Genomic DNA, 13,769 nt, shown 5'->3' on the forward strand with positions numbered 1-13,769 from the left:
TTGGTACTTGAGAAAGGGCAGCATGGCTTTAATCAGTGGATTGGGCGAGGTGGAAAAAATAAACATCAAAAGCGTCTGCAAGCGAGAAGACAGGGCAGTACTGCAGCCAAAGCAGGATTACCAGTACTTTAGCTGAAATAGAAATGTGTGTGGAAGCATATACATTATGGTTTCTCTGAAGAAATGAGAGTGCTTACTTGTTAAAAGGGGTTTGGACAGGGCTGAAAGCAATGGGTGCTCCCATATGCACTAAAAACGAAACAACACAAAAATACTATACTAACTGGCGATACAGAGGTGACCAAAAAACAATTACATCATTCTTCTGTGTGTAAATTCCTTCCCAATCAAGTGATTCATCGTTTGAAACGTCATTAAAATGAAGGGGATCTTGTGGTCTACCACAAACAAGACATATGACTAAGTCTACCCTTACATATTTCAAAAGTATGAAAAAAGGAGAAGGGGCACCTCCCAGCCCCCAGGATGTGTTTTAATTTACAAAGGGGTTTGGTGCGCTAGCTAGCTGCAAGAAGAGAAGGCCGACCTAAGCTGGGGGGGAACGTCAGCATTCCTATTCACTGTTGTTTAATCCCCACTCTAGGAGAAGAAGAAGAACCAAGAGAGAAGAACCACGAGCTAGGTCCAGTGCAGTGATACTGTTGAGACAACCAATTCATGAATCTTGATCATCCAGATCATCCTCTTTTGTAGGCCCGCAGATCATACAGTAGTTATAGGGTTGTCAAAGTCATTTTTATAAGGCAATCAGCTTTTGTCAAATTAATGTCAAAAGCAGATTTTGTTGTTGTTGTTGCATTTTAGTTAACCCTAACCCTTTTAATAACCTTAACCTAATTATAATAATCTGCTACTTTAATTATCCTAACCTGCTTTGTAAATTCTCCTACAAAAAGTCAAATCTGACAGAAGCTGTATCCCATCTAGTCAAAACCAGTTGTCGGGGGAGCCCCTTAACAAACATGCATAAAAAAAAATCCATACCTCTCACTCACACCCTATCATTTTGATTCAATGTCTTAACAGACACCACTTACAGTGTCCATAAACCCAGCGTTATAGACTGACATCCATATAAAAACTTGAATCAAATCAAATTGTATTGGTCACATACACATATTTAGCAGATGTTTAGCAGATAGAATATGTAGTATATCTGAATAATACGTGGGATAGAATAGTATATGTACAGCAATAGTTGAATAGGATGGCCTTGACTAGAATACAGTATATACATATGAAGTGGGTAAAACAGTATGTTAACATTCTTAATGTGACCAGTGTTCCATCACTGCATACATAGGCCAGCACCCTCTACGGTGCATGGTAGAATAAGCGGGTGGTAGCCGGCTAGTGACAATAAAGTTCAGGGCACGGTACTGGGCGGAGGCTGGCCTAGTGGTAACTATTTAACAGTCTGATGGCCTTGAGATACAAGCTGTCTCTTGGTCCCAGCTTTGATGCACCTGTACTGACCTCATCTTCTGAATGATAGCAGGGTGAACAGGCTGTGGCTCGGGTAGCTGAGGTCCTTGATGATCTTCTTGGCCTTCCTGTGACACCGGGTGCTGTAGATGTCCTGGAGGGCAGGCAGTGTGCCCCAGGTGATACGTTGGGCGGAACGCACCACCCTATGGAGAGCCCTGCGGACGGTGCAGTTGCCGTACCAGGCGGTGATACAGCCCAACAGGATGCTCCCAATGGTCCATCTGTAAAAGTTTGTGAGGGTTTTAGATGACAAGCCAAATTTCTTCAGCCTCCTAAAGGTTGAAGAGGTGCTGTTGCGCCTTCTCCCCCACACTGTCTGTGTGGTTGGACCATTTAAGATTGTCAGTGATGTGAACACAGAGGAACTTGAAGGTTTTCACCTTCTCCACTGCAGCCCGACCCTGCTGCTGGTATTCTGGTGCCGCTCCATAGACATGCAGCACTGCGTGCTGGTACAGGACGTACAGGAGGGGTTCATTAGGAGGAGGGAGGTATGAAAGAAGCCTCTGTTGGTAGAGGAGAGGGCCGGGGTGGGAGAGGAAGAACGATGGGGTGGGAGAGGGCCGGGGTGGGAGAGGAAGAACGATGGGGTGGGAGAGGGCCGGGGGGGGAGAGGAAGAACGATGGGGTGGGAGAGGGCCGGGGTGGGAGAGGAAGAACGATGGGGTGGGAGAGGGCCGGGGTGGGAGAGGAAGAACGATGGGGTGGGAGAGGGCCGGGGTGGGAGAGGAAGAACGATGGGGTGGGAGATGTGTGGGAGAAGAAGAATGATGGGGTGGGAGGGTAAAAACAATGGGGTAGAAGAGGGACAGATGAGGGGTTGAACCTGGAACGCCTGGGATATCTTGGTAAGGACAGGGCCTGAATAAGTGGTCTGCATCCAGTGAGAAATGCCCATCTCATCCCTGGTCACTGTAAAAAATGAAGTGCTTTCAACTTAGTTAAAAACATTAGTTACCCAGCTAAAATAAGTTTAGTTGTTTGACGTGTGTTTTCAAGAAAAAGACTACAACTGTTAATCTATGATATCTTCACCATTATTGGTTCGATAATGTCTGGCCCGTCATCCACACAACACTTTAATTAAAACGTGCTGTATTCTTGTGTGAGGTTGAACCATCCAGGACCTTTATATCAAGTGCTGTTAGAGGAAGGCCCGGAAAATTGCCAAAGACTTCAGCATCCCAAGCAGTGGAATGTTCTCTCTGCTGCCATCCGGCAAGCGGTACCGGAGCATAGGGTCTTGGACCAACAGGCTCCAAGACAGCTTCTATCCCCAACCCATAAGACTGATGAATAGTTAATCAAATGGCTACCCGGACTATATACACTGACACTTTGCACACTCACAGGACTCTACCCACACACTCACACACACTTACACTGACACGCACACACACACACACACACTATATACGCACACACACACATAATGCACACACACAAACACATGCGTACTGACGTCACACATGTACCCTCACACACACGCACACACACACACTCTCACACATGTACACATACACTCATCTTATACGCTGCTGCTACTATCTTATTATATCTATCCTGATGTCTAGTCACTCTACTCTAACCCTGCACATTGATATTGTACTGGTACTCCCTATATATTCATTCTTATTTTAACTCTGTATTGTTGGGAAAGAGCTTGTAAGTAAGCATTTCACTGTAAGATCTACTGGACCTGTTGTATTCGGAGTATTTGACAAATATTTTATTTTATTTGGTATACTTATTTCCAATACTTCAGAAAGAGTTTATTGAGAGTCTCTACATATATTATGTCTGTCTCTACATATATGATCTAAATTGGAGGTGAAATAGATCTTGTTCTGTTTCTTTTTGTGTTTCTTTATGCTACTCGTTAAAGCTGTGTGTTTCTGGTAAGACATATATACAGAAGCACAAGCGTTGTCCAGATGGGAATACAATGGGTGGTCCACGTCTGTTTTCTGAGGAAGTGATTCAAATAAACAGTGAGAGACAAGCAGACTTCAGCAGACTCTCATCAGCTGGGATGTGTAAAATGGTACATTAAGTTCTGTTTTAAAAGGTTTTTTTCACCTCTCCTTTTAAGTGCTTAATGTTTCAACCATTACACATTCATCACAAGACAAGGGGATTCTAAAAAAATAAATAAAGTCAAAATAAACAAAAAAAAGTATGTTTGAATGACACTGAGGGGCAACGCTGTTTACATCCAAACGCCCGCATTCAAACGCACACATGTGCACACACACCGACACACACACACACACACACATACACACACACGTAAATAGTGCCAGACATGCACTCAAACATATCCAGTTGGCCTTGCTGTTTAGAGTTTTGTTTTCCTTGATGTCTTTTGTTTAGATTTGTTATTTTCTGTTTTATTTCATTTTTCTCATCAGAGGGTCTCAGATGGTTGAGGGGCAGCTCTCGGGGAACTGTGGGGGGGATCCTGGATGGTTGGTGGCCTGGCGGTTGGGAGCTTGGGCCGGTGGCCGATAGGTCACTGGTTCGGGTCCCCGTTTTCACTTGGTGGGAGATCTGGCGACGGGAGCTTGACCCTGGTTGTTTCTGTGGGTTGCTCTGGATGGGAGTCTGCTAGATGACTGCAGGTAGATTGTATGTTTTAATAATCAATAATAAAAAAAATTAAAGTGATTTTGTAAAACAATATGAAATAATACCATGTGTGAGGGCCTGCGTGATTCTATGGTAACTTAGGGTAGCTATAACCTTCCTCAATTAAAAGCTCAATCGCTTGAGTTTTCAATACATAAAAGGGCTGATTCATCAGCGACTGCCCATTGCAGTTCCAATCATTTGTAGATCTGCCCATTGCTGTTCCATTTCCACTGCAGGGTGATGCCAATGGGTCTATTGAAGTAAGACCACACCCATGCTGTGGTTGCTTGGCATACCTTCCAGTGACGGTATTATATATCAACTACTATGGGGTCTTGACAGATGGAGCCTTCACTGCTCTGTCAGCTAGTTTGGGAGTGTATTAGTTCCACCTACCCCACCCCTCCAATACTCACCCTCTGGCCAGACCAGACCACCCACCTGCAACTCACAGTGGGTCATCTATCCAGCCGCCCTCCCGGGGTGCTCCCTGCTTACCTCACCGTCAACCCCTGTGGTCAGCAGTAGCCCATCTGGGATCATTTTGCAGTGACCTCTGTAGGCCCAACGACCAACTCACCGCCCCTTTTTTGCTCCCTGGCGGTCTCAAGAGCTCTATGACGACAACTGGGCCAGGTTGAGTTGCAGCAATTATGGCAACCAACCTCAGTCCAGCCACGTACACACACATACAACTTCTGTGCTGCTGACAACCAACCTTTACCATGGAAACTCAGGGCTGTATGTAGTAATGCAGTTTTAGTAGGTAGGGACCAGCCTGCATACCAAATCTCCTGCAAATCCCAGCTTCACTTTTTTTCTTGTGTGTTGTTGCAGTTCCGCCCTAACCGGGTGGTGCGACCTGACAGCGCTATCTCAAGCTCCACTTCTATTGGCTGAGGGCTGATGAAACCTTTACGTTTTAGAGTGTTTTAACTGTTTCATGGAGTGAGGGAAATTGGTGAGGCAGTATGGTTATCCCCCACCCTCCACTGTAATAGTTCTGATTGACTGTTTAAACACCCATTGACTCTACATGAACCCTTCTCGTCGTTATCTGACCATATCATTTACTTTGAGAACTGGGATTCCCTCTGCTTGGCCATTTGATGTTTATGAGGACTTGAAATTGGGCACCCCCTCTCTTTACAAGGCAGAGGCCAGCTAAGCCTGGAACCAAAGGGCGTCATCTTAAGACCAAGGTGAAACAGCCACAGGAATCCCCTTTTTCTCCAAGATGGACTGGCTCATCAAATATGCCTTATAACTGGAAGAAAAAGTCAACTGAATATGAAATTCACCCCAACTTATTGTTACGAAACTGACATTATTTCCTCAGAATGCACATCATATCACCTTTGAATTCAAATATATACATCACTTATATACAGGACTGTCACAGACAGAGACAGTAGTATTTCAGAAGCCAGAATCTCTCATTGTAGATCCTATGAAGCCCAGGATGGTATTTGTGTCTAGTGTGGCCATCCCATCCCATCGCAGTAGATGCCCCCCGGCATTGATGTGCTCAGACAGAATGACATTCCTGTCTCAGGCATTGCGGCATGGGCTGCATGTCTGGCACTAGATGCTCTTCCCAGTTTCAAACATCTGCTCCCCTCCCCTCTCTCCTCACACACAAACCCTGTCTTCATCCCATTTTCCATATTTAGTGCACCAGAGGCTTCTGGTTAACAGTACTGGACTATATAATGAATAGAGTGCGAGTTGGGACACAGTCTCTGGCTTCCATACGAGTCTGCTTCAGATTAGAACACACGTGCTGAACAGCACAGTGGGCGCCCATCTTTGAAGTAGAGAGGTTGACATTGTGCAAGTGCTGTATCTAGCTACAGTACTGTTTTAGTATCAAGATGACTTTGAGGAGAAAGGGAGAGAACCCACATTGTTATTTAGGCTACCACTGGTACCTAATTCCTAAAATAACAATTAAGGGTGGGGCTCAATCAGTGATGCACTTACATGTTTCGATAAAAGGGAAAGGATTGAAAAGAATAATAAGCTTTTAGGAAATATTAACTTTGGTCACCCAAAACCCAAGACCGATGTGGTCGTGTCAAGCTCTCTTTCTCTCAGCTCCTAGTGTCTCTAATCCATGTCTTTATGTTGACTAACAGGAATTCAGTTCAGAGTGCCTGTATTGGCAAGACAATAAACCCAATGTGGCTGAAAGGCTATTTACATGACGAACACCAGTTGTATGCATCCATCCCTCTGTTTACCCAGTTCAAAATATTATACAGACGTGTGTCATAATTGTGTGTATTTACTTATATAAGTTAGCAGCACTCCCTTCTCTGACTCAAATTTTAGACAATTGCATGTTATATGCCTGTATGTGCTGTCTCAAAATTGATATAGGCTTTAACCAAATGCTCAATCTGGTGTTTAGCATGGTAGACCACAATGAAACTACAAGGTAGTCAGTGGCAGAATGAACTCAGTGACATTGATGGAGACATTTCACCTTGTAGAAATCTCCTGAAGAGTCGTAGAACCCTTAAACACTTCTGAAACCTGCCATTGAGAATATTAACACTGCTGTTTTCTTTTTAGTGAAATATAGCTATTAAAACACATGTTTCAGCAGTGAATATGAAGGAAAATACAAGTGACAGACAGACAGTGTAGCTGAAGTTGAACTGAATTCCCCTCCCTGTATTCAGGCCACTGTGTGTCTGTTAGAGAAAGAGCCCTTTATGCTCCTTGGAGCCTCAGCCCAGCCGTGTGTGTTTAAACACTGACGGACAGTGGCGGGTGGCTAGCTTGAGTGTGCCTGTGAAAAGCGCTTCTCTTACGATACCACATCAGGTCAAACATACACACGTTGAATAAAAAGAGCCATTCTCAGCTTAATGAGCTTTTTACGGATGCTGTGCAACTAACCAATCTAGTCTCCAACTGGCAGAATTCACCATCAAACTATGTACTCTTCAGAAGGCTAGGTAGATACTAGTGTTATGGCTGCCGTTCGCTAATTTGTTGCCTGGAAATGTTTGGAACATGGTGCCACAGTTGAAGTCAATTATATTTCAATTCGGAAAGTAAACTGAAATTCTGATTCCAATTCTAATTTTCCTCACTGCCAATTGGTGCTGTTGTCATTAGTCCTAGTAGGGTCAGTTTTAAGCAGTGACAGTGACTCTGAGTTCAAAGGTGAAAGTGTCAACAGCCCTAAAAGATTGTCAACCTCGTCCTCCCTTTACTATAAGGGGGAATATATTTGAACTCCCTTGTTTGCTCTCCCTGGTGATATTCATATCTAAAGGAGCATTTATTTGAGTAAAAGTTACATTCTATTTAGGTAAATAATTCTATGGTTTGTATGCTTTGTAGGTGGATTGTAATTCACTTTCAGTGTTGGGTAGGTTACTTTCTAAATGTAATCCGCTACAGTTACTAGTTACCTGTCCAAATTTGTAATCAGTAACGTAATTTAAGGATTATACAAACTCAGTAACGTAATCTGATTGGTTTGAGTTACTTTTTTAATTATTTCCCTTTAAGAGGCATTAGAAGAAGACAAAAAGGATCCATCAAACATATTTGGTGTGTCAGCATTGCGGTCTCTGAAGTGTGGTTAGAATGCTCAGGTGGAACACACTGATTACAATATTTTTGCTGGTAACATAACTGATTACTGTTACAGATTTTTTGTAACCAGAGTACATGTAATTTATACAGTCTCTTCAGGTGTAACAGGAAACATAAAGCACGCTCGGATCCAAGATATATTGTTTATAAAGTTCTGCAGTGAATGTCTCTTTATTTAAAGTGTGACCATTATTTTTCTTTTTTATATATGTGCAGGAATATGTGTGTATATTAATAATACTTCAGATTAAGGAGACAAAGTTAAATATTTGCTTAAGGGCGTTGGTATACTCTATTTGTTTAAAGACGGGGATGAAGACCTGAGCAACCATATATCTTCTTGAAAATGTTCCAATGTCTACATTTTGAACATAATTTCGACTGAATCACTTAAAAACATAACAGGTGGATCCTAGAATTATGCTTTTTTCTCTCCTGATTTTCGCAGACAGACAGACAGACAGACAGACAGCCAGACAGACAGACAGACAGACAGACAGCCAGACAGACAGCCAGACAGCCAGACAGACAGACAGACAGACAGACAGACAGACAGACAGACAGACAGACAGACAGACAGACAGACAGACAGACAGACAGACAGACAGACAGACAGACAGACAGACAGACAGACAGACAGATAGATAGATAGATAGACTGAGAGACAGATAGACACAGAGAGAGAGAGAGAGAGAGATAGACAGGCAGACAGACAGTGTTGGCAGGATTCTTCTGTATCGTTTCCATATACTAATTATAGCATAATTATACTGTAGTTGTGTCATAAATTGGCAGGCAGTTTGCATGCTAAATCACATGGCAGACATTATAAACCTGAATTATGTTTTTGTAGTATTGTTTTTATATATAGAGGACACATCTTTTTTTTTCAAGTAGCGGTGCTTAAGATCTTACTGTGTGCATGTAAATACAACCAACTCAAAATAAGACAGTTTCAAAATACAGCCACCATCAAAACTTCAGATTACAGGGATTACAGGGATCATATAAAATCTATGCAGGGTTGGGGAGTAACTGATTACATGTAATCCGGATTACATTTAATCCGTTACATGTAAGAGATTACAAAAAACGGTAACTGTAATCCGTTATGTTATATTAGAAGCAAAAATATTGTAATCCGATTACAGATACTTTTGAAAAACTAGATGATTACTTCAAGGATTACTTTTAAATTCAGAAAGGATGTTTGCGAAATAAATCTTTGACACTTCTCTGTTTTCTCAATGACATTCAAATCAGCATTGAAAAAAGGCGCAAATTTAAATTTGTTCCACCTGAGCGAGTCTGACCATAAATCAGAGACCACTATGATGACACATCAAATGTGTTTGATGGATCGCGGGAAAAGAGCAGAACTTGACTTTTGTAGGCTACAATCCAAGCCATGTATTCCAATGGTGCGACTGCTGTCGGCATCCAAAGATTATTCAATTTGAATAAACGCTTGGAGGTAAGGATGACAGCAGTGGTGTAGTCTTATTATTGATATCTACATAGCGCATTGATGTGAATCACACTGCTGCTCTCTCATTTAGTTATTTGCACCTTACGGTTTGTGGTTGTTGTGGATGGCTGTTCACAAATCTAAATGTATATTTGAACTCAATAATGGTTGAATTCAAGAAGTTTAAACTGCCTATCAATCATTGTTTTTGAAACCAGTGGACAGCCTTTGAAAAATGTGCTCTTGCATCAGCTGCATATATGCGGATCCCAGACTATGGAATAAAAGTAGGGCTTTTATTACTGAATCTAATTCATGTTGATAAAACAAATACATCCATAGACCTTATGGACACATGCTCAAACTCACACACTTTTGATAGACTTAAAGGGGCAATCTGTAGTTGCTACATTCATTTTTGGAATTATAAATTATATATATTAGTGTAAAAATATAATTTAATCATATTATTGTAGTAGAAAGCGATTGGTTAGAAGAAGCCTACATAACCAACGAATAAAGTAAAATTGAACCTCCATGTATGGCCAGCTATGTAAATATATATTTTTTTTATCCTGCAATAGATGTTGTTTAATTGGTGACATACATTTTTGTCTTCTTCTAATGCCTCTTAAGGGGAAAGTAATCTAAAAGTAACTAAATGTAATCAGATTACATTACTGAGCTTGGGTAATCCAAAAGTTACCTTACTGATTACAATTTTGGACAGGTAACTAGTAACTGTAACAGATTACATTTAGAAAGTAACCTACCCAACCATTAATCTATGTTTATTTTTGTCACGCCCTGACCAGGGGAACTCTGCTATTTTGGTCAGGGTGTGGTATTTCTATGGTTTATTTTCTATGTTTTGTTATAGCCTTTCTTTGTGGTTTATTTCTATGTTGGGCTCGGGGGTGATTTCCAATCAGACAGCTGTCGCTAGTTATGTCTGATTGGGAATCACATTTAAGTTCCTTTCCCCCCACGATGTTTGTGGGTTGTTGTCTCTTTGATTTTGAGCAGCTAACGTATCGGTATTTTCTTGATTTTGTGTACGTGTTTATTTCGGTGTAAAAGAATAAACATGTGTTCGCTCCCAGCTGCGTTTTGGTCCGCTTCCTCGTTACCTGACGCCGTACGTTACAGAACAACCCACCGAACCAGGACCAAGCAGCGGGAGGATAAGGAGCGCGAGAGATGGGCTCGCGAGGGGCTCGCGAGGGGAAGGAGTTCTGGACCTGGGAGGAGATCATGTCGGGGAAAGGACCCTGGCGGAAGGATTCCCAGGTCGAGGAGGTGATGCCAGCCGGTGGAAGGAGTCGCAGGCGGCGGTCGAGGAGGCCCGGAAGACACCCCCAAGAAAATTTTGAGGGGGGGCTAATGGGGTGGTCCGGAAGGGCAGAGGAAGAGCCCAGACCACTGCTCTCGTGGGGGATAACGGCGAAGGAGGAGGCAGAGATGTGGCAGGTCCTGGAGGACCTGCATAGGGACAGCGTGGAGGAAGAGCCTTGGGTGGCAGAGGTGCACACGGTGTCGCCAGTGCGCCTGCACAGTCCAGTGCGCTCTGTGCCAGCGCCCCACATTTGCCGGGCTAGGGGGAGTGTTCAGCGAGGACGTGTTGTGCCGGCTCAGCGCTCCTGGCCTCCGGTGCCCCTTCTCGGTCCGATGTATCCTGCGCGGAGGACGCGCACTGTGTCTCCGGTACGGCTGCACAGCCCAGTGCGTTCTGTGCCAGCGCTCCACACTTGCCAGGCTAAGGTGGGCGTTGAGCCAGAACGGGTGATGTCAGCTGTGCACTCCAGACCTCCAGTGCGCCTCCTCGGTCCAGGATATCCGGCGCCGCTTATGCGCACTGTGTCGCCGGTGTGCGGTCACGGTCCAGCACGTCCTGTGCCAGCACCTCGCCCTTGCCGGGCGAATGTGGTGCGTGTCCACAGTCCAGTCCGGCCCATCCCTGCTCCCCGCACCAAGCCAGTGGTGCGTGTCCCCAGTCCTGTCCGGCCCATCCCTGCTCCCCGCACCAAGTTAGTGGTGCGTGTCCCCAGTCCTGTCCGGCCCATCCCTGCTCCCCGCACCAAGTTAGTGGTGCGTGTCCACAGTCCTGTCTGGCCCATTCCTGCTCCCCGCACCAAGCCAGTGGTGCGTGTCCCCAGTCCTGTCCGGCCCGTCCCTGCTCCCCGCACCAGGTTGGTGGTGCGTGTCCACAGTCCTCTCCGGCCCATCCCTGCTCCCCGCACCAAGCCAGTGGTGTGTGTCCCCAGTCCAGTCCGGCCCGTCCCTGCTCCCCGCACCAAGCCAGTGGTGCGTGTCCCCAGTCCAGTCCGGCCCGTCCCTGCTCCCCGCACCAGGTTAGTGGTGCGTGTCCACAGTCCTGTCCGGCCCATCCCTGTTCCCCGCACCAGGTTAGTGGTGCGTGTCCCCAGTCCTGTCCGGCCCGTCCCTGCTCCCCGCACCAGGTTGGTGGTGCGTGTCCCCGGTCCTGTCCGGCCCATCCCTGTTCCCCGCACCAGGCCCACGGCGCGTGTCCACAGTCCGGCACGGCCTGTGTCCGGTCCACCGGTGACCAGTCCTGTTCCGGTCGGCGGCTCCGCTCCGGAGCCTGAGCATGCCGCTCCACCGTGGTCCAGTCCGGGCCAGAGGGGTAGGGCTAGGGTGGAGGCAGGGGGAGAAACACGCCCGGGGCCAGAGCCTCCACCGAGGGTGAGGCGCCCACCCGGGTCCCCCCCCCTAATAGACTTTAGGTTGGTGCGCCGGGAGTACGCACCGTTGGTGGGGGGGTACTGTCACGCCCTGACCAGGGGAACTCTGCTATTTTGGTCAGGGTGTGGTATTTCTATGGTTTATTTTCTATGTTTTGTTATAGCCTTTCTTTGTGGTTTATTTCTATGTTGGGCTCGGGGGTGATTTCCAATCAGACAGCTGTCGCTAGTTATGTCTGATTGGGAATCACATTTAAGTTCCTTTCCCCCCACGATGTTTGTGGGTTGTTGTCTCTTTGATTTTGAGCAGCTAACGTATCGGTATTTTCTTGATTTTGTGTACGTGTTTATTTCGGTGTAAAAGAATAAACGTGTTCGCTCCCAGCTGCGTTTTGGTCCGCTTCCTCGTTACCTGATGCCGAACGTTACAATTTTAATGTGAAATACTGTATACTAATATAATAAAAAGCTGTGTGTCCTTCTATAACCTTGTAATAACATCTTGATAGGTACCAACAACCCCACTAAATGATACAATGAAAACCATTACTATACGTACAGGAAATACATACTACCATAGAGAAAATCACAAAACCATCCCAAACTGTAATAGCCTTTTATTCTATGGTATTTTACCTGGTCTAGAGGTCCATAGGGAGATAGACAGGCCCACTGCCACATGTTTGGTGTGACAGGGGCAGTAGGTCCCATAGTTAAAACACTTGAGTAAAAAAACCCAGGGAATCTGTTTAAGTCCAAAAACTCACATTCCTGTGGAAAAGCTGTCATTCATAATATTCAGCCATAAGTAGACAATATGTGACCAACTGGGTCATGAACACCAAGTCAAATGTATTTGCTTTGTTGATAATCTCCAGTCCAACTGGACGTTAAAAAAATGTGTCATTCACATCCAACATGGTGAATACCCAAATCGTAACCCAATTTCACAACCCTTTACCCAATGTATCAGGTTATTTTCCATATTTTTCTTTGTTTTGATAGTCTGAAGCGGAGGGGTTGTAGATGGTTTGTAGATGTTCAATAACTGTCAACAACATTTCAACTAACTATCCACTAACCCTAGACCTAAACTTAACCCTTTCCCTAACCTTTATTCTAAACCTAACCATAACCTTAGCAAGCAGTTGCTTATCAACAGATATTTTGTTGATAGTATGAGCATCTGTAGAGCATCTACACGGGATTATCCTGATAAAGTGTGACTCCAATATGTCCCTTGTTCTATCTTTAAGAAGGAAACAAGCAACACAGTGCCAGACGTTTCTAATGTTGATCTATGGAAGGATTTGGTTATTCTATAAGCCAATGGTAAAATTGTTGATAGCCTTGCATTATTTCAATACACCAAACAATCCCTTGCATGAATTCTCCGACTGGAATTGTGCTACCCAGTTCCATGCTATTTGCTTCATCTGATAATGTCCCCGTATTCCCTACATAGAAGCCCATTGGGCTCTGGGCAAAAGTAGTCCACTAAATAGGGAATAGGGGGCCGTTTGGGATGCATACATTGTCTCAGGCCTGTGGTCTCTGAACCGTGGAGAAGCATGATGTTCTGGGCAGCTCTCCCTGTATTGGCCGGACACCAATCCATCACAAGACCATTACCCAGATCTGTGTCTGTCTGTCTGTGAAGCGGCCTGACAGTCCATCTGATACTACTTGGCTAGGATATTGGCTAGTCTCAGGATCAACCCAAAGACTGTGTGTCTATGTTCTAATGGCACCGTATTCCTTATGGGCCCTGGTAGAAAGTAGTGCACTATACAGGGGGTATGGTGCCATTTAGGATGCAGCTGTGTATCTCAGGATAGACAACA

The sequence above is a fragment of the Salmo trutta genome, chromosome 2, assembly GCF_901001165.1.
Source record: "Salmo trutta chromosome 2, fSalTru1.1, whole genome shotgun sequence".
NCBI classification, from domain to species: domain Eukaryota; kingdom Metazoa; phylum Chordata; class Actinopteri; order Salmoniformes; family Salmonidae; genus Salmo; species Salmo trutta.